The 19,649-nt window shown below is 44.7% G+C and overlaps 1 protein-coding gene across 2 annotated transcripts in view; it reads right to left on the bottom strand.

Annotated features, from left to right (window-relative positions):
- AGPAT4 (1-acylglycerol-3-phosphate O-acyltransferase 4) overlaps positions 1-10,976 on the bottom strand; it is a 64,337-nt gene extending 53,361 nt beyond the window's left edge. Inside the window, exon 1 of one of the 2 annotated variants that reach the window (XM_015858053.1) lies at positions 10,845-10,976. The gene's annotated coding sequence lies outside the window, so the exon portion shown is untranslated. Of the gene's footprint in view, positions 1-10,202; positions 10,541-10,844 lie in introns of those variants that run through there. The other variant, XM_015858057.2, reaches the window with a different exon arrangement.
- Between the last annotated feature and the right edge of the window lie 8,673 nt (positions 10,977-19,649).

Below are 19,649 nucleotides of genomic sequence, written 5' to 3'. Positions count from 1 at the left end.
ATGTGAGTAGAGATTAAATTTCTCTTCTGATTAAATGAAGGTTATTTTTTCCTACATAGTGCTCGTTCACTATTTTATTTGCTCACAAACTTATTCTTTATAAGATTAGTTTCAATATGACAGGACTATTTCCATTACTCAAACTCCAAGAAAAGCAGCTCATTCTTTGCACAGGATATAAAGCAGCTGAAAATTAATGTTCAAGAATCAAGTCTGATCTTGTCAGAGGCCTAGAAGCTTTCTAAGAGTTCACAGGAACTCTTCCCATGTGCTCAGCCTTACTTAAGTTCCTCATGGGTAACATCAATGTTACACTGGTCTAAGTGATAAAAGGATCAGCTCTTTAATTCTTAATCCATGATGTTAGTTTAATAAACTACACTGATTTCCTTATAGATAAAGGCTGAAAATTAGAGCAATCTTTTATGAAACAAAAGGGCCAATTGATGCACTTTCTCAGAAGCTATTAAGATCGAATTGCTGCCAAGAAGCTCTCTTCTATCAGACACCCCTTAGAAGAAGATGGCCAGCCAGCACATCAGAAACAGATAGGAATGTTCTTTAGTAACAGTTTTCAGTTGGATACGAAACAAAAGACTCAAACCTCAAACGTCTGTCTTGGGAACAAGCGTCTATTCACGTGATAAAAAGGTCACACGATAAGGTTTACAAGAAGATTCCGCAATCATTCATTCTCTCCAATTCTTCCCCTAGTTCCATTCTTCAGCAAGGTCCGCTCTTTATTCTACTTCAGCTGGTCTCTGCATTCCCTTCCACTTGGAAAAAAATGGTCAGGAGGACACAGAAAAGACAAGGCAACATGACACCAGTGGTAAATAAGGTGAACATCTCTCTTCTGGCAGAGGCTGCTGCCAATTAACACCACCACGTAGTGCTTCAGAGTCCACAGGAGATTTCAGACTACAAGTAGGGCTCATCTTATTGAATAAAACTGTTTGCACTTGCACAGGAAGCATGAGAATGAAGCTGAGAACTATCACCCACCTCATTCAGAATTTATTCACACTGGCATTTGGGCTAAGCTAACATTGTACGCACCTACAACTATAGGCAGGACAGCATTGGAAATGGTTCATATCAGAAAAGCATGTTACAAGCCTACACAAAGGTTTTTGCTCACGTCTACTCTTTGATAAAGCGATAGTGCTTAAAACTTAAATGCTCTGCTGCAAGTTAAGGAAAAACAAGCATACAATGATGACGCCTATTCTTGCATTTTCTTGTCTAAATCAGATTCTTGGATAGAGAAGAGTAAGCACAGGTCAGATTACAGCAGTTTCTGAACGGCCTCTAAATGCCTTTCAGTTGCCATCAGATCAGCGGAGATAGCAGCATTGTATCTCATACCATAGTTCATCTAAACACTGTTTCTGTATACGGAATGTATAGGCAAGGCAGTCGCAGGAAGCCCTTGTGCTCCTCCTATTAGTGAGCATCAAAAGTCAGCAACAACAAGGCTGTGTCCATAGGTGTATTTGCTTTCAAGGGGCATGCATCTATACATGCCGTGACAAAAAAAAAATAAATTCAGAAGGGTTACACCTACACGCTTCATGCTTCATCAGGGTTTGAATTGCACGAATGTGCGGAAGGACTTCTTTATGGTGAGGGTGACAGAGCATTGGAACAAGCTGCCCAGGGATGTGGTGGAGTCTCCTTCTCTGGAGATATTCAAGACCAGCCTGGACGCCTACCTGTGTGACGTGGTGTAGGGAGCCTGCTTTGGCAGGGGGGTTGGACTCGATGATCTCTAGAGGTCCCTTCCAACCCCTACAATTCTGTGATCTGTGATTCTGTGAATCACTTCTCCCTCTCCCCTAAAGGCAACTACCAAAGTATCACCTCTTCAGAAAAGCTCCAGAGTGGGGAAACATTTGAGCATATCTTACACCTTTTCCCTCCAATTACAGAAACTCCAGAAAGCTTTTCAGCTTTCCTGAGAGGTCACACATTCCTAAACTGTTTATTTTGTAACCCGCACAGCTTCAAAGGAGAGATCAGTCCATTTGGCTGTTCTGAAGGCTGAAGAATGAATACTATCTACCAGCAAGTTTCAGGAGTTCCAGCTTGGAGACTTGATATACATACTAGGCTCACGCAGTAAGATTTTGGCAGTGGTGGGACAGCCTGTGAGAACAGAAGCTGCCCCTCGTGAGCTCAGAGAGCAGCTCCAAGCCAGCTTCAAAGGGGACCTGCCACTGCCACAGCTGAGCCACGAGTGACACCAGACATACTGCTGGGAAAGCAGATTTAAGAGAGGGGAAAACTGATGTGTGACAGCAGTAGGGAGAGATGAATGAGAAATACAAGAGAAACAGCCCTCCAGGCCCCAAGGTCAGTGCAGCAGGAGGTGCTCCAGGCACAGAGCAGCAGCTCCCTGCAGCACAGGGATACCCGCTGTGGAGCAAGCTGCCCCCTGCAGCCCATGGGCACCATGCAGAGCAGATTTCCACGTGCAACTATGGAGGAGCCTGCGGTGCAGTAGAGGATGAGGCCTGAAGGAACTGCAGCCCATGGAAAGCCCCAGGCCATAGCCCATGAGGACCACTCCAGTCCTGAAGGATAGGCCTTGCGATACAGAACTGTGTTGGGGCTGCCCACACATGATCAGTTCAGGAAAGACTCCCCAGTGGAGCTGGCAGCAATCAAGAAGGAGTGGCAGAGACAGAACTTTACTGATTGATTGCAGCCCCCATTCTCTGTTCCCCTGTACTGCTCAGAGAGAAGAGCTAGAAGAGGGTGAATGGGAGGAGGCAGATGGAGGGCAGAAAGAGAAAAGTCTTTAATTCACTTTCAGTTCTCACTGCTCTAGTCAGTTAGGTAATAAATTACATTAATCACCCTATGCCGAGTCTGTCTACTCCACAACAGTAACAGCTGAGCGATCTCCTTGCCCTCACCTCAACCCTTGAACCTCTTTATATCCTGCTTTCTCCCTCACTGCTTCGAGGAGGGGGAGTGAATGAACAGTGTGATGAAGTTTAACCATCAGTGTGAAGTCAGCATACTATAAAACTGAATTTTAGTTTATCTTTGTTAAGCACAGAGGCAAATAAGCATCCGAGAGCCCAAACTAAAGAGACAAAAGTAACCCAAGATTTTTCCCCCTTTCTATTTTCTTCCTGCTATGATCTAATGTCAGGGCAAGACAGCCATGCCAGCCCTTCCAGCCTGCCAGAATATGAGTTCTTCATCCCTGTTTGCACGTTGCCTGCTGGTAAAACACTGCATAGCTGCTGCTTGCCCTGACAGCCCCAGGGCTTGCCCCTTTACTGCATGGAAAGGAATCACACAAGGGGAAACTGGCTATTAAGGAGAGGCACACACAGTGCAGAAAAGAGACTGCAAGATGGAGAGCTACTGCCAAGCTTAGGTGAACAGCAGCTCAATCTTACTTCTTCTTCCAGGAGAATTAAATATTCAGAGAGTAGGAAGCTGAAAGAGGGTACCAAAGGGAGCTGGGCTTACATCTAAAGTTGGGCAATCTAGAACTCCTGGGGGCGCTGAGTTTAGGAAACATAGGGTCAGCAGAGCTTGATGTTGAGGAAAGCATTTATTTGGCGAGGGTAAACTCCTTGAAGTTAAGCACTTCTCCAGGCCCCTAAAGAAATACTAAAAAAATACAGCTGGGTGAAGCACAGCCGTCATGTGGGCTGCAGGATAGGACACTGACAAAAATGGCAGTAGAAGGCAAGTTGCTTCTTTCCTGTATGCCAAGAATTGTTTCCCCACTCAGGTTCCTGGATTTTAATACTTTACAAAAATATATATTTCTCAAAATCGCAACTACTTGCTTTTTCCTCAGGATAAACTAAAAGAGCTGCATGAAGATACTTAAGAGCTGAAGGACTGAGTTCAGTTCTGTATACCACAAAGTTCCTCTGATTCCTCTTACTTTCTCTACATCCACCAATCCAACAAGTTATGTGTCCTGCCAACAAGGGCGACATACATGCCAGGCAAATTTAGAGACTGAGCATGAGAACAGAACTAAACAACAAACACAACCTTACAAGAAAATACATAAGAATCTAAGCAGGGTGGGAACTAAACTCTGACAGATGTAAGTGACCTGGACAGTTCCTCACATGTAGCTGAGGTGAACAACACACAGAGTCCAAGACAAGTATCTGTATCATGTACTTGCAGCCAATGTCATATCCACTCTCAAGTCTCTATAGGCAACATTAAGTGCTTAGTCAGAGGTAACTAAAACCATGTATTACTGTTATCTGGCACTCTCCTCCTCCAAAACCAAACAAATATGCAAAAGCCTCAAAACACACTTCTACCAACACACTTCAGTGAGTGATCAGCTTGCTGCCAAAGTACTGGAGGCTCAAACAACAGGAAAAGATGCACCCAACACCCCTGGGATCTTCAGCAGCAACAGATAGAGTAAGAAGTATAAACTCAGATTGCTCAAACTAGGATGTGTGTACTCATCTAATGGCCTCTATTTTCCCTCCATATTTCTGTTCCTCAAGAAACAAGAATTGAGTATTCAGCAATTTAGATGGAGCTGTGCCACAAACTAGAACGTACAGCTTTCATACCAAATTGATGGTGTTGTGTGCATGTGAACACAACAAATGCAGATCTCCGTCACTGTCTGTATCCAACAAGCATTTAAAGCTACAGTTCTGCCCCCCTCTGCAGACCCAGGTGCTGCCAAGGCACATGGGCCAGGCAGCGCCCACCATGCTTCCTCTTTGCAGGGGTGTGAGGGAACAGTGTGGACCTCTTTTGTGAGGGGACCCAAAAGCTTCCAGGATGAATCACAAGATACAATTAGCAGTGCTGGAAATGAGAAGCACCATCCACCTGATTACAAATCCAGTGAGCTGTCAGGTTGGTTGGATTTTTTTTTCATTTTTTAATTTTGAAGGACTGGATCCTTCAGCTAATCTATTTGCATATTTTTAATTAATATGAAAGGGTATTCATTAATATGCTCTTTGAATACTGAAGGAATGCTAAACAAAAAAAGGAAATCTTTTGTTTAGCAGGACTTATCTTTGTTCACCTCCAAGTATTAATTAAATGTGGCTTTATGCAGGCACATGACACTGAGGAGTATGAAGGAATGCCACGTTGCAACACCGGAGGGCCCGGGTTTGAATCCCCTGTGGCGCAAGTGGTAGAAGTGCCGCTCTGCTACACAGAGGCTCGAATCCCAGGGGTTGGACTCGATGATCTCTAAGGTCCCTTCCAACCCGCACGAGACTGTGATACTGTGAAGTACCTGAATTTCTCCTTTATGAAAGTCACACACTACAACTGAAATGGTGATGTCTGTACAAGATGTAACCCATACCAATCACAGGAAAATACTTCTGTATTGTATTTTCCATGCCTGCAGCAGGGAAGCGTCCAGATGGACTGTTCCAAGAAAAGCAACTTCTACCTCAGAGAGGTAACACCCAATACTTAGAAACACGTGAGCCTTACAGCTGAGATTTTTTTGGCATGTCCCCCTCCCAAGAAAACAAGATTCTAATGTCAGCAAAAGGCTTAGCTGCAGCCACACACCAAGCAATCAGACATTCGGATGCCATGTTAAAAAAAACCCCAACACAACAAAACAACAAATAACGGTAACTGCTTTTTACCATTCTTCACTGGTCATACTCTGCATCAATTTTCACTCCTCTCCACCTCAAAGACGTGCTTCAGAACCACTTTGCTACATAGTAAACTCAGAACTCAGCCAGCCTCCTCACCCTGCCCCGTCACCAGCCCCCCAGCAGATGGATTTAATCTGAGAATTTCAGAGAATAAAAGCCTTTATCACAGACACGGGCTTTATCAAGTCCAATAATAAAGGGAAGTTTCATTTTGGTCCTCATTCAAATCCTGCTGAAGCCAGAAGAAATCTCTCAACAAGCTTTGCTCATTGCACATTATCCCCCAGAAACTGCCAAGTGTCATAGAATTAATCAGTGTATTCTCAGTACCTAAAGTTACAGCTAGTCAAAGCCATAGACTTCCATTAAAATGATTTATTTGGAGATGGTGCATTTACTTGACCTGCATTGACTTGCAGGTGTGCCAAAATGTTACAGTTCTGGTAAGAATCCAGTAGCATTTTAACAAACTTTCTAGGAAGGAAATTAAGTATGTCAATACCTACCCAGATTTTCTCTGCACAACTTCAGGTGCCTAAACCCTTTTAAAAGCCTGGCTTTGAGCCTTTGTCCTGCTAATTTGAAATGAACACAGGAACGGGGACAAGGCTCCATTTCAGAATGAAGCTCTTTTGTCCCATCTCAGGAGAAATGCAGTACTTAACGCTCACTCTCAGAGGATTACACATATCCATGTGAAAACTAGGCAGCAACACAACAAAGCCTCAATGAATTTAGGATCCATACACTCCTAGTTATCTTTCCGCTTATTTATATCCTTATTGTGTCCATCACAATCAATCTTAGCAGGACATGGGGAAATGGTTTTAAGTTAAAAGAAGGAAGATTTAGGTTGGATGTTAGGGGGAAGTTCTTTACTAGGAGAGTGGTTAGGCCCTGGAACAGGCTGCCCAGGGAGGTTGTGGATGCCCCGTCCTTGGAGGTGTTCAAGACCAGGTTGGACGGGGCCCTGGGCAACCTGATCTAGTAAATGTGTATGTTTGGTGGCCCTGCCAGGCAGGGAGGTTGGAACTACATGATCCTTGAGGTCCCTTCCAACCTGTTCTGTGATTCTGTGATCACCATAGGGTGACAAGAAAGGATGGTCTCTTTCAATTACTTTGCTCCTCTAGATGCCTGTTTTACATTTGTTGGTTGTGGGAAGATAGTGGTATCCCTGCTGCCTAGTGCCTATTGAATTGGCGACACTGATGTTACTGAATTGTTTTTAATGTAATCTTCGCTAGTACTAGATCAAAGAAAAGATACTAAATGTCTGTGCAAGCTTCAACACTGTCTAAACACATCCACAGAACCATAAAATCAACTAAAGCACTATTAACCCTTTGCAAACCACCCATGGCAAAGTCATTTTCAAGAGTAGGCTGCTACACAGAGTGCTTCCAGAAGTGCAAAGAAGCATCTGCACTAACAATATTACCACACTTTTCAGCACTTTGGGAAATAAGAGAAAAACAACAATATGTGAAGAAAGAGCCCAGAGAAATGAGCAGAAGTAGGACGTTATTTACTTTCAAGCAGTAGCCCTCATGTGAAAACGTGCAATTTATACACACGGATTTCCCCCAAACATTTTCTTTTCCTGTCTCTACAAACAAGTTTTCAGTTAGATGCCCCCTTATTCTTTGAGAGGCAAAAGAAGATTGTGTGATCTGCCAACTGAATCTGTACAAGCAAGCTTTCCCATTCACCTGGATGCTGCTGGAGAAATACAACCAACATTTGGTTTTGTTGATCAAATACAAAGCAAATAATGCCACATTCTGGCATATTTGTCCAAATTTTTGCAGATACAGTAATCAATCATGCATGTACATGAGAGAACAATGTGAGTCTCTGCCTGCAGCTCCTAAACTTCTGGCAAGTAAATCTTCCGACGCTGATCTCCAACTTCCTTCTAGCCTAGAACTGGTTAATTGCCTTTCCCTGTTCCTGTTATTTATGCTACAGCAAAAACCTCAAGCCAGGTCAGCCCACTTGCAAGCAACAGAAAACGACTTCTGTGTTACACCGTGCCATTACAAGTTTAACAAAGCAGACAGAAGAGCTGAAGGTGAAAGCAGAGTTGTAGAAGCAACAAGATTAAGTTCAAAACAAAGAGCAGACAACTCTCAGGATGGCAAACCAGCATCTCCTAGCCGTGGGTTCACTACAGCTGCTGGCCCTTCCCATCCAGCCTCTAACACTCCTCGTGCTCCCTTTCAGGAAAACCACTACGGCCATTATCCTTTCCTCGTATTATCTAAGAGCAGACTTTACAGCATCACTGTCCTTGCCACAGAACAGTTATTCTCACTCACTTCCATTTCCTCTTTTTCTGATCTCACCTTGACCCCACCACATCTCCACTCTGAGGCACTGGAGGAGGAAGGGAGGGGAGGAGGGGGGAAATAAAGAGAGAAAAAAAAAAAAAAAACCCAAAAAAAAACCAGAAAATGAAATGATTCAGCAGTTTCTGGGAAGCACAGGAGCATTAGTCAGAGGTGATAAGGGTAATAGCCACAGCGAAATATGAATGGTGACCGAGCAACGGACTGCTGGATGTACTTCCCCAACCCCCTGAAACTGAATAACTGGGGAAAGTCAGTCCTCACCAGAAGCAGGAGAGAAAAGGCAGGATCAGCACCAGCGCTGAAATCAAGTGAGCATACAGGTACTGCTCTCCAGTCATGTTTCCTTCTTACAGACAAGCCCACTGCATCCCATAGAACTAAACAAACACACCTGGACAGACAGCTGCCCTCTGCAAACTTCTCTCCAATTAAGGAGATCCACATCTCCTTAATTGCTTTTAATTCCTTAAAAGCTTTCACTGACTAAAAGATGGGCACAGTGCACTAAAATGAATTGCTCTTGTTCCTCTTCTCCCTTATCAGGATATACAAGCAACAGTGGTGGTGATGCAGTTGGTTAGGGAAATATTCCTCTACATCAAGCAGCAGATGTTTGACCTTTTAAAATGAAAGACCAAAATTGCTAATACAAGTCCTAAGGGCTGCAGACACACGTGCAAGAATGACATTTGCCAACCCCAGCAGAGTCATAACAGTACCTGCCTAGGCTGGGGAGGTTTCCAGGGGCTCTCTTCCCAGCCTTCATCTTTCAGCAATAAAAGCAAGGTTCACAGAGCAAGACAATAAACCACCTCTTTTCAGAGTATAGCCACACGATTCTCACCCATCACCTTCAAGGCAGCCTTTCTTCTTTATGTTGTGATAAGTATGTTAGGCTGTAAATGATGCCCAACAATCACCCCCCAAAAGCACAGCTCCTTCCTGAGAAGCTGAACAGTTTCATTGCTGCCCAATTTTGGCTGGACAGAGCAAGGCCCTGCTGCAAACAGCTGCCCCACAAACCAACACTTACTGGGTCTCAAGAACTGCAGTCAAGGTGCTGCTCCTGGAGCTATTCCCTGTTCTGTGCCTCTGGGCCAGCACTGTCCCCTCTGTGCAGTATCTCCACTCAGAAGATACAATGCTACAGCTTCTTGTGGAGCACGTACTAACACTGTTATTTAAATGCTTACCAATAATACAACCAAACTTTGCTTAAGAGCAACTTTTACCCAGCAGCAGCTTACAATGCCTCCTCTGTTCATTGCAGGCATGTTTTCAGATATATTCTTTCACATGAGCTCTGGCCCTCTTTCTTCTACAACACACTGCTACCATTTCATTTTTAGATACAGCTTATTCAGGCATTGTTATGTAGATCATTAAAAGGAAAAAGCAAAACTATGCATAAATTTATAAAAATTCCTACAATGAACATAAATGGATTTTCATCCATAGTACAGCAGAATGTATTCTGAAAAATGCAGCATTATGTCAGCTAGAGAAAGTTGCTGGGCAGTAAATGACAGCAAACATTTACAGCACATCAACTCACTGTGGTCAGCATTTATACAAAGGTAGTCCTGGCATATTATATGCCAATTAGCTTGTGTTTGAAGTACTGTTAATATCCATGTGAGAAGGTAGTGAAGAAAGAAGGCCACAGCCTTGAGCTTACGTTGCTCCACACTCCTACTGCTTCCTTATCTGCTGGCTTTAGTTCCCTACAACTCACTCTCAGGGAGAAGTGATTATCAGCATCAGCTGAGGCTATGAGTGCCCATACAACTCCCTAGGCTGGGTGCATGGCTGTTTGTTTGCACAGAACTGCTCATGGGATTGTTTGGGAGATGGGGGGAGCACGAGGGAGTTTCTTGTATCCTCCCCCGACTTGTGAAGGATTTCAGTTTCCATGCAGCAGCAAGGTTATGCCGTCCCAAACACCTGCGTAATACACATCGCTCCTAAAGCTCTACGTGTAGCACTGAAATAGTTATAACTTAAGAACGGATGATAACAACCCAAACCCTCCACACGACATTGTTAATTCTGTTCTCTTTTGAGCCTTAAAAGCACACACACTAAGAACATTACACAGAGGGCTGCACCTTAAGCTTCACAACCCTTCCTCGGAGCTCCCCCACGCCTGCTGTTATTAGCCACAACACCTCAGTCCGGCTGTGGCCATTGTTTCCCTCACCCGGAGCCTCCACAGGAAGGCAGGACGGCAGCGGGAAGGAAAGCAGAGCTCCACAGGCAGGGGCTCCCGTCCTCCGTCCCCCGGCGCTCGCCACGCCTCAGCTCACAGCAGCCAGCCCCGCTACCTGTGACTGCGGCCGAGCCGAGCTGTGCGCCCACCGCCACCACTACCACCACTACAACCCCCTCCCGTATCCCTGACAACCCCGTCTCGCTGACAGGGGGCGACGAGACGGATCGAGGAGAGGGGACGCTCCCCACCACCCGGCCGGGCTGCTGCGTCCCGCCGAGGTGAGGCCGCCGTTCTCCTCCCGTTTCCACGGAAACCCCGGGGCGGTGCGAGGCGCCGGAAGATTCTGGGCGGCAGACGCGGCGGGGCCGGCGGCGGCAGCGGGGTGAGAGCCGGCCCAGAGGCGGCGGGTAGGGGATGAACCGAGGAACTCGTGGCCGCAACCCTCAGCCCGCCTCCCGCCGCGCCTCGCCTCACCCCGCGCACACACCCCCACGACCCGCCCGACTGCCGGCTGATGGGTTGGGGCAAGACGGCTCTTTGTTGTTCGTTTCCAAACCGGGCTCCAGCCGGCTTGAGAGGCGCAGCCCCGCACCTGAGGAGCCCTCCGGCCGCCAGGGGAAGAGCACGTACCTGGCGCCGCCGAGCCTGGGCATGGGCGCACGCTGAGGCGCCGGGAACGGACGGCACCGCGCCGAGCCGCGGCTCGTCAACTGCCACTAGTTTGCACGAGCCGGGAGGCGGCCGGCTCGGGCGGGGCTGCCTGGCTCCACCCGCCGGGCGGCTCCCTGGCCCCCTCGCCTTCCCTCCCCGCCGCCATGTCACTTCCTCCCCGACCTCTCCCCCCACCTCAGGGGCGTCCGCTTTGGGACGGCTCTAAGAGCGGAAAGCCAGGTTGCCCCGACCCCTGAGAGTGATGGGCTGAGCCCCGGCGGGGATGGAAATGGGGTAGAGATAGGACGGAGTGGGCTGTGGCGGCACGCAGGGCCTCTGAGGACGGGCTTGCGGAGTGAAGGGCACCTGTGTGCTTCTACCACTTGAGGGAGAAATTGGGGGATAGAATAGCGGCTGCTCCGCCTGGACAACATGAGATGCTGGTGGCAGCCATGCAGGCGAGCAGCGAGTATCCTGATGCGCTGTGATCGCCGCCTGTGGGAGCGCAAACGTTTGCTGCCCGGCTTTGGCTGTGGAGTCACAAGTGGCTTCCTGAATAAGAAACAGCAAGTAACCGCCCGAGGCTGTTAAACGCCCAGAGTATCAGGAGGTGATCGTGATGGGGATGACGCGGCATCGTGGGCGGCATCGTCAGCCCCGCAGATCGTGTAGTTACACTGGGGCTGGAGCGCACTGGCACGATCTGTGACATCCTGGTCCATAGCAGCCACACAGGATATAAGCAAGACTTCCCAGCTAGTTCCAGGAGCACATTCAGTACCGAGTTACAGGGAAGCATCCCATCTAAAATGCTCTATGTGGGAATAGCAAGATATTGTGTCTATCAGAGAACAGAAAGGGCAAGGCAGCTGCACAAAGGAGGACAAGTCTGAATCAGAGAGCTGAGCGCAGCACCAGCAATAACTGACAGCCAGAGCACAGAGCAAGGTCTAATGATGATCCCTTGAAGATGAAGCAGTACAGTTTGTTCATTCTAGCTAGGAGATGGGGTCAGAGATAGAGTCAAGGCTGCAACATGGGTTCAGCCAGGAAACAAGGCCAGAGGCAGAACTTGACAGCACATCCACCTCCTACACAGCTCATGCATAAGCTTAATGTTCAGACCTGAACTTAAATAGAGCTAATTTCTGAGGGCAGAGCATGTGAGTGGAGGTCTCAGGTGAGGCTGATCTGGGCATTTAAGACCTGATGGTGACCTGAGGGCTTTGTAAGATTCTTCCTGGTGAATACATATAGTCTTGAAGGAGGCCAAGATTTAGCACATCTGTGCTATTCACTCACGGAAGTGTTGAATCCAGCTCACTAATATACTCAGGCTAGTCATGGCCTAACTACTGAGGATTAGTAAAGGGTATTTTCACAGCCATACTTTAAAAGGCTGATCCTGTGTACACGTCTTAGAAATGGACACTTCCAGGTAGGGGGATGAGGTTGTAATCCCTAAGTGAGGTAGTTTGTAACTCAGCTGCTACCTAAGCATCCACTACCAGCTATTTTAAGCAGCTTTGTGTGCTACACATACAGATTTTCTGTGTCTTAGTTGAAGGCATCTCCTTCAGGGTCTTGATATTTTTTTCATGAGCCAATTATTCAGAAATCTAGTACTAAGCATGGTAGTACATCTAGTACTAAGTGTGGTAGTACTCATATATCTTTTCTGATCTGGCTCTGAGAACAAAATCTCTGAAGCTGATAATGTTTACACTCCTCATTTTCAGAGAAATTATAATAAAAATCTGGCTTGTTTTCATTATTATTAAGCTGCAGTTTAACATATCAATTTGTGGATGCTTTACACTTGAGAAAAATCTACAGTGGGGAAAGAAATCCTCAGCTTGACAGAATGTGTCTTTATCAAAAATCTAACCAGGAAAATGGGAATAATGTAACACTTTTATTTAAACTGGACTTTGAAAAGTAAGCATGCTAATCTTAGAAAGCTGTTAGATTCCACGGTAATGACTAAAACTGAAAAGCCCATGGCAAAAAATGCTTCTATAATTAGGAGCAAGGTTTGTCAGGTCCTCACTGTGTATTTTTTAAGTGTTATCATCGTGGATGATAGAAAGGAATCAGATGAACTTTCCTTAAGCTCTAACCTCCACAACAGTGAGTAGATTAAGATGTGTATGGCTAATTAAAAACTACACCATACAGCCAAGGACAGATAAATTGAGTATCTTCAGGTCTCAAGTTTTGGCATTTCCTTCTGAGTGCTTGAATTTGCACTTTCAATGAAGTTTTTTTTTCTTCTTGCTTGTGGGCACATAAATAGCTTGTTTGCATTGGGCAAGACTCTGGAGTTCAGTCAGGAACTTATACCAGGTGATGAGTCTGCTGTAGCGCCAGGGCTATTTCTCACTGTGCTTAAAATGGGTAACTTTCAGCGAACCTCTCAGGCCCTGGAACAGGCTGCCCAGGGAGGTTGTGGATGCCCCATCCTTGGAGGTGTTCAAGGCCAGGTTGGTTGGGGCCCTGGGCCTTATGATCTAGTAAACGTGGAAGTTTGGTGGCCTTGCCAGGCAAGGAGGTTGGAACTTCATGATCCTTGAGGTCCCTTCCAACCCAGGTTATTCTGTGATTCTGTGAAAACCCTTCTGCTGAGTTAGATGCGCACTCAGATCAGGAAGGGGATCCAGGTATCTCACACAACAGAAGCAAAATTGCTTGCTTGTTCTAACAGACAGACCCCAGCCCTACTGACACTTTTAAGTGCTTTAAGAATCTGATTTCAGAACTTTGATTTAGTTAAGAGCTTATCTATTCTTGGAAGCTCTGCAATTCTAGCTATGGCAGCCTAGTGATAGAAGCAGCACGCATAGTATTGATGCCGCTAGATTGAGGTGGTATATACTGTATAGGAATATATGATGCACTGCTGTGAGCATCTGGGCTCAGAAAGCCCAGTTTTCTGCTGCTGTGTGTCTTATGGTTAGATTCTCTGATGTCTAATAAGATATGTATTATGAATGACACATTACCCTCATTTAAAGCATTCACATAATGTTCCTCTTCTGTGTAGGCTGAATGTAATAAAGATTGTACTGCCAGCTATCCCTCTGGGGGGGCAATAACAGGAAGTCTTTCCTGTATTTGACTTATGTGTCTTTATGAAATCTGTGGGAAATTAATTGTATCTGAGATCTCTGCTTCTTTTTTGGGGCTTCATTAAAATCAACAAACAAGTACGAGAGTCTTGGCTATGATTAATACATATACCATAGTTTAATATTTATTTATGAAACCAGATGAAAAAAAGTATACACCAGCCAATAAAAGTTAGCTGTCGGAGAACAAAAATGAAAGGTAATGCACACATAGGTGTTATTAAATATGCTAGTGTGGGATGGCAGTGAAAATCACACTCTTTTAGCCCAAGTCACTAGCTCTACTAGGCAAGTTTTCCTACATCAGCTGTACAGTGGTTCCACTTTCTTCACAGAAAAAAAAATAACCGCTTCCTTACACAGAAGCTATACAGTACCCATACATGGAAATATCCTGTTAAAACTAAACCTTGGGTCCACAATTTTAGAAGACATTCCTTCTGTTATTGAACATGCAGAAATAGAGCTGTGTGAGGTGCAGTAGAGTAATTTCAGCTCCTGACAGTCTAACCCAACCCTCTACATATGGAAAGATTAATACCATGCAAAGCTATGGGGAAAAAAAAGGACTCTGTCATTTATTTCCAGTACCATCCCTCTAAGAATTTCCAAAGATCATATCATAAAGAAGTTTTAAAATGACTCTGCAGAACTGTGCTCAGTTTTTCCCCAAATACTGCCATCCACAAAACAGGCATTCCTTACACAAGTACAAGAATTCCCATGTCTGTTCTAAGAGCCCAGTATGAACCTACCTATAAGGAAAGGAAGGGCTGTTGTTTCTCTCTAAATGCAGATGTAATATGCTGTATCACAGATTATTTTCACTCTTTTCTTAAAGCAATGAAGACATCATTGCGTACCACCTCGGGCCCACAACTGTTGGCTCAGGTGACTAGATTTACATTATCTGTATGTACAAATGCCTGAGCTGCCATTTATCAGACACAGCCTACAAAACTACATGCACAGGAGGGGCTAAGCTACAAAAAATGTAAGGGCTTTAATAGGACCTTGGAAACAGAAAGATACCACTATCTGTCATGGCCCTGGGTATGCATCTTGGGGTGAAATTCCTCAAAGATCTTCGGGGAAAGATCTCTTTGAAGCTGCAAATTAAGTGCTGTATAGCTGGTACTTGGGAAACCATCACTCTTCCAGGAGCAGAAACTGTGTAGAAAAAAATCTTGGTCTGAACAGCTTGGAAGTCAGAGAAGCTCTGACCCTGTAAAAACAAATGCTGCTTATGCCCAACTCTGTTTACATTGAGTTTACCAGGGAAGAGACACGCTGGCTGTTCTCCAGGTTTTCAAGGGCAGTACCTGATCTGAATATGTAGCTATGCAGACTTTAGCAGTCAGAAACAAATCCAAACAGCCATCCTTTTTTTGGCTCACCCAGAAAAGGAAATTTCAGTATTACTTCAGTAGTGAGTAGTGAGCTCCCTACGTGGTGTAGGGAGCCTGCTTTGGCAGGGGGATTGGACTCGATGATCTCTAGAGGTCCCTTCCAACCCCTACAATTCTGTGATTCTGCGAGTTGAGCTAGGCTTGGTGAGCCTGCTACTTGGAGCTTCTGCAAACTTACTGGTAAGGACAGTCACTGCAATAATCATATACTGCTTGATCTCTCTTGTAATGAATTCTGTAGAAGCATCCTCTCCCTGTGGATGGCTGCATGCTCACTCTGCCCATAAAAGACAGCAGCTGTAAGCCATGCTTAAAGCATTCATCTTCATTCTGCCAAGGAGCATTTCTAGATCCCTTGCCAAATTTACACTGAAGCCAGCATTTGATTATCTCATTGTCATTCAACTACACAGAAGTGGAGAGGTCATTAAAAAAAAAAAACAATCTTTTAACAAGTGGCAGGCAAAATACTCATCCTTACGTGTTGCTCACTGAAGGACATGTTGCTCACACGCACCTCTCACCAATTCTGCACCACATTTTCTGTGCTGGAGATAAAAGGCAGGATACAACCCTTCCCTCAGCTGTAGCAATCTCTATCCAGTGTTCCCTTATGCGCTACTTTGTAAAGATTGCCATATCTTAAGGGACTGTCAAGAAGCTGTCTGCTTCCCAAAGAATATAGTGGGTTAAACCCTGGTTAGGTGACAGGAAATATCCACTGTGCAACACTGTATATTCTGTATATTTCAATGGAACCCAATAATTATTCATAAAACCCTCAGACTTTAGAGGCATCCTGGGAAGTATTGTCTATTGAGGGCTTGAGGGTTACCTTTAGTGGTGCACCTTATAAAGTAAGGGGCTCTGTAGGAGAGAAGCTGACCCCTCAAAAACAGAGATAACTGATATGCAGTTTTGTTGATTTCTTTCTTAAATTGAGGCAGTGGTTGAGGAAATAGACTTTTATATAAAAAGGCATTAGCTAAAAGCTAATTGGGTGAAAGCAGAATGCTTCCAGTTCTTGTAAACGTCTACTGTGCACATTAAAGAATGAAATAAAGTGGGGACAAGATCTTTGATACCAAACTGCAGAAGCAGACTGTATAAGAAATGGTAACATGCAATGCAGAGACAAAAAACATTAAAAGCCTAGAGTCAGAGAAAAGGAGATGAAAGATTCAGAAAAGGTTATGTATTGATTTTGCTTCAGGCTGCCTGTAATATTTCTGAAAACAATACAGTACGCTATATAATTAGACTGCCTTTCTCTCCCAAACAAGGCAAATGTGTGTTTGGTATGGAAAACATAAGAGGAATGATTTTTCCTCTATTTTCCCCCAGTTAATCATTCTACTCCTCTAAAACTGTGGTCTAGGGAACTTACACATTTGTGGTGTCACAGCAGGAGACAGGTATCCTACCTTGACCTCCTCAGCCTTCTGTTTTTTACTGTCTGTCCTTATCTTGCTCTTGGGTGGCATTTCATTGATTTCAGTGAACACAGACACAGATCCTGCCTTTTGTATAAGGATTCTGTATCCAGAAAAATCCTGAGTTACAAAGAAAAGAGAAATATTTCCTGAATATAGAATGCTCAGCTGAGAATGGAAAAGTTATTAAAAAAAAAACAAACATAAAATAACTGGAAATCATAGTAAGACACATAGTAAGCCACAACCACTGCAAGACACGGAAGGCCAGGCTATTTGCACAAGAGCTTGCTTTGGCCTCCAGCTGCTGAATTTTGTCTATCTCAGTGCTTAGCATGGCCTCCAGCACAAACCACAGCTACAGCCCCACAGTGCTGCAGGATAAGGGCCACCATTCTCCACATGCACTAAACGCAGCTGTTCTGCCTTTGATTCATAGCACAAGGCACCCTACTGGATCTTCCTTCCCTCTGTTCTTTGATCCTTTGGAAAGGTTGGGGTATGACAACTGGGTGTGAAGCTGGTCAGCAGGCTGAATCCAGCACAGGAGAGTGGTGAATTAATGACTGCTTATTCCAATGATTCCTTTGTGGTTTACATGAAATTGAAATTGTGAATTTGAAATTGCAATCTGCTTCCTCTGGAAAAATACTGCAATTGATAGTAATTAGCAACCTCTTACAAACCATTGGCAGGCTGTCCTGAAACTAATCCTCACATTCCCTGAGCATTGCATTGCCTGAGGCAGCTGGGTCCCTTGTCACCATTTGATACATTCCTCAGGCCTGAGGCAAAGGGCTGGCTCCAAATACCTGTCCAGTAGGAAACTATGCTAAGTGACCTGATGGCTAAGTGCCCAAAAGTCTCAGCCAGAAGCTGGGGAATTCTCCTAGTCAGCCCAGGGCTGGAGGGGGGGTTGGGGTGAGCCTCCTGAACGTGGTCACTTAAACACAGTCTCTCTCTTGGCTGGTACCTCTACTAAGGATGTACCTTGGAACAGTTGCTATGCCACATCTTGTGAGAAGACTATCTGCTTCATAGATGAGACTCAAGTACCCAGGGCCTTATGTCAGATAGGTATCACAATCACAGGTTTAGAAAAACCCTCCCAGAAACTATTATATATGGTACACAGAATGGACTGTTTTCTGGGAAATACTAACTGCAACAATGTGGTTTTATAGAAATGCAGAAGGAAATACAGAAGTACCAAAGCTGACTACATCAGATTTTTTGTTTGTTTGATGTATTCAAAATTGATTGGGCCAAAGGAACTCAACTGCTATTAAGTGACATTTCTTGCTCTGCAGAGAATCCTCAATATAGTGCTGTTGTCGGTGTCATTTATCACACAAGTTCATGTATCTGTGAGCTTGTGTCACCAAATGTTAGCAAAAGTCTTGTACACGTACAGCCTGATAAGCCTATGGCCTGGAAGTGCCAGCTCAAACCCCGCCTTTCGACACAGCAACAGGTGTAACACAACAGTTTTCAGAGTGATTTGACACAGGCTTATTCATATTCTCAATTCCATGCTAACAATGTTATTAATCCTAGAAACCCCACTGTGTCATGTTTTCTTTTCCAATCTGAATAACACAGCTAATGTCATTTCCTATTCACTAACAACTGGATGACTAAGAATCACGAGTCCAAGAAACTCTGAGCTCTAGGGTCTGTCACTTGGCAATTCAAGCACAAAACACTCAACATAAACATACTGAATTTACTGCTTTTCACACCTTTTTTGAACCACTGGTGTCATAAGTCTTACAATCACTATCAGCAATCACTATGAGCATGGCCTGCTGCCTTCAAGGCATGGTAGCCTTAATGCTAGCATAAGTCAGAATTAGGTACACTAACTGCAGTAAATCAACAGCACTGAGCAATCCCATTTCATTAACATCAGCATCTCACCACCAGCTGCTTCTTGGAGACAGATGGCTGCAGCTGACTCCCAAAGCTTTGCTTTCTCTTGCCATCCACAATGGGTTGAAGCATTTGAGACAACAGTGACAGGGTAGTCCGAGTTTGTTTATACACTGAAAATGTCCTCTTCTGTCCTCTACCCTTCTTTTGCCATCTCTTTTTCTTAATGAGGGAAAGGAAGAAAAAAACAAAAAGCCTTCATTTCAGGCCAAATAATGGAGTTCCAGTATCCAAGGCTGAAAAATCTACATCTTACACTAGCATCATTAAAAGACCTACATTGGCTACTGTGTTCCCATAACAAAAAACCAAACCAAAACAAAACAAAAAAAAAAAATTGAAAAAAAAAGCCTATTCTGGAGGAAAAACATTCTACATAGTAGGTAGGAAATGCTTTTTTCTTCACACACACCCCACTCTTTTTTTTTTTTCCTGTCTTAATTCAAATATCATTCTTAGGCAAAGAAATGAACTCAGAAAATAAACCTTCGGCATTGCCAATGATCAAACAGCCCCTGCTGATCCCTAGCTCCTGCACTGAGTTGTGCCAAAGGCACTTTTCTAAGGTCTTCTTGAAATTAAGAAAGTTTCTATGAAGACACTTAACAGTTAGTCCCATTCACTCGCCAAGACATACGGCATTTTAAATAGCAGTAACCTACCCGAGCAGGACCCTCCATCATGCGGAGAAACAAGTAAGGTTCTTATAAACCCTCTGTAAGTCTTCTGCCTTGAGTGGAATGCTTTATCCAGCAGCCAAACAAGATTCCTAGACAGTGATTCAGTGCACAGCCTATCTGAGCTGGAGGAGTGCAGTGCCCTCCATAGCACTTTGCCATCAAGCTTCAGTTCTCTTAGTGGAACAGAAGCTCATAGAAACTG

Source organism: Coturnix japonica, chromosome 3, assembly GCF_001577835.2.
Source record: "Coturnix japonica isolate 7356 chromosome 3, Coturnix japonica 2.1, whole genome shotgun sequence".
NCBI classification, from domain to species: domain Eukaryota; kingdom Metazoa; phylum Chordata; class Aves; order Galliformes; family Phasianidae; genus Coturnix; species Coturnix japonica.
The sequence above is the reverse complement of the archived record's forward strand: the minus strand, read 5'-3'. Positions and strand labels throughout refer to the sequence as shown.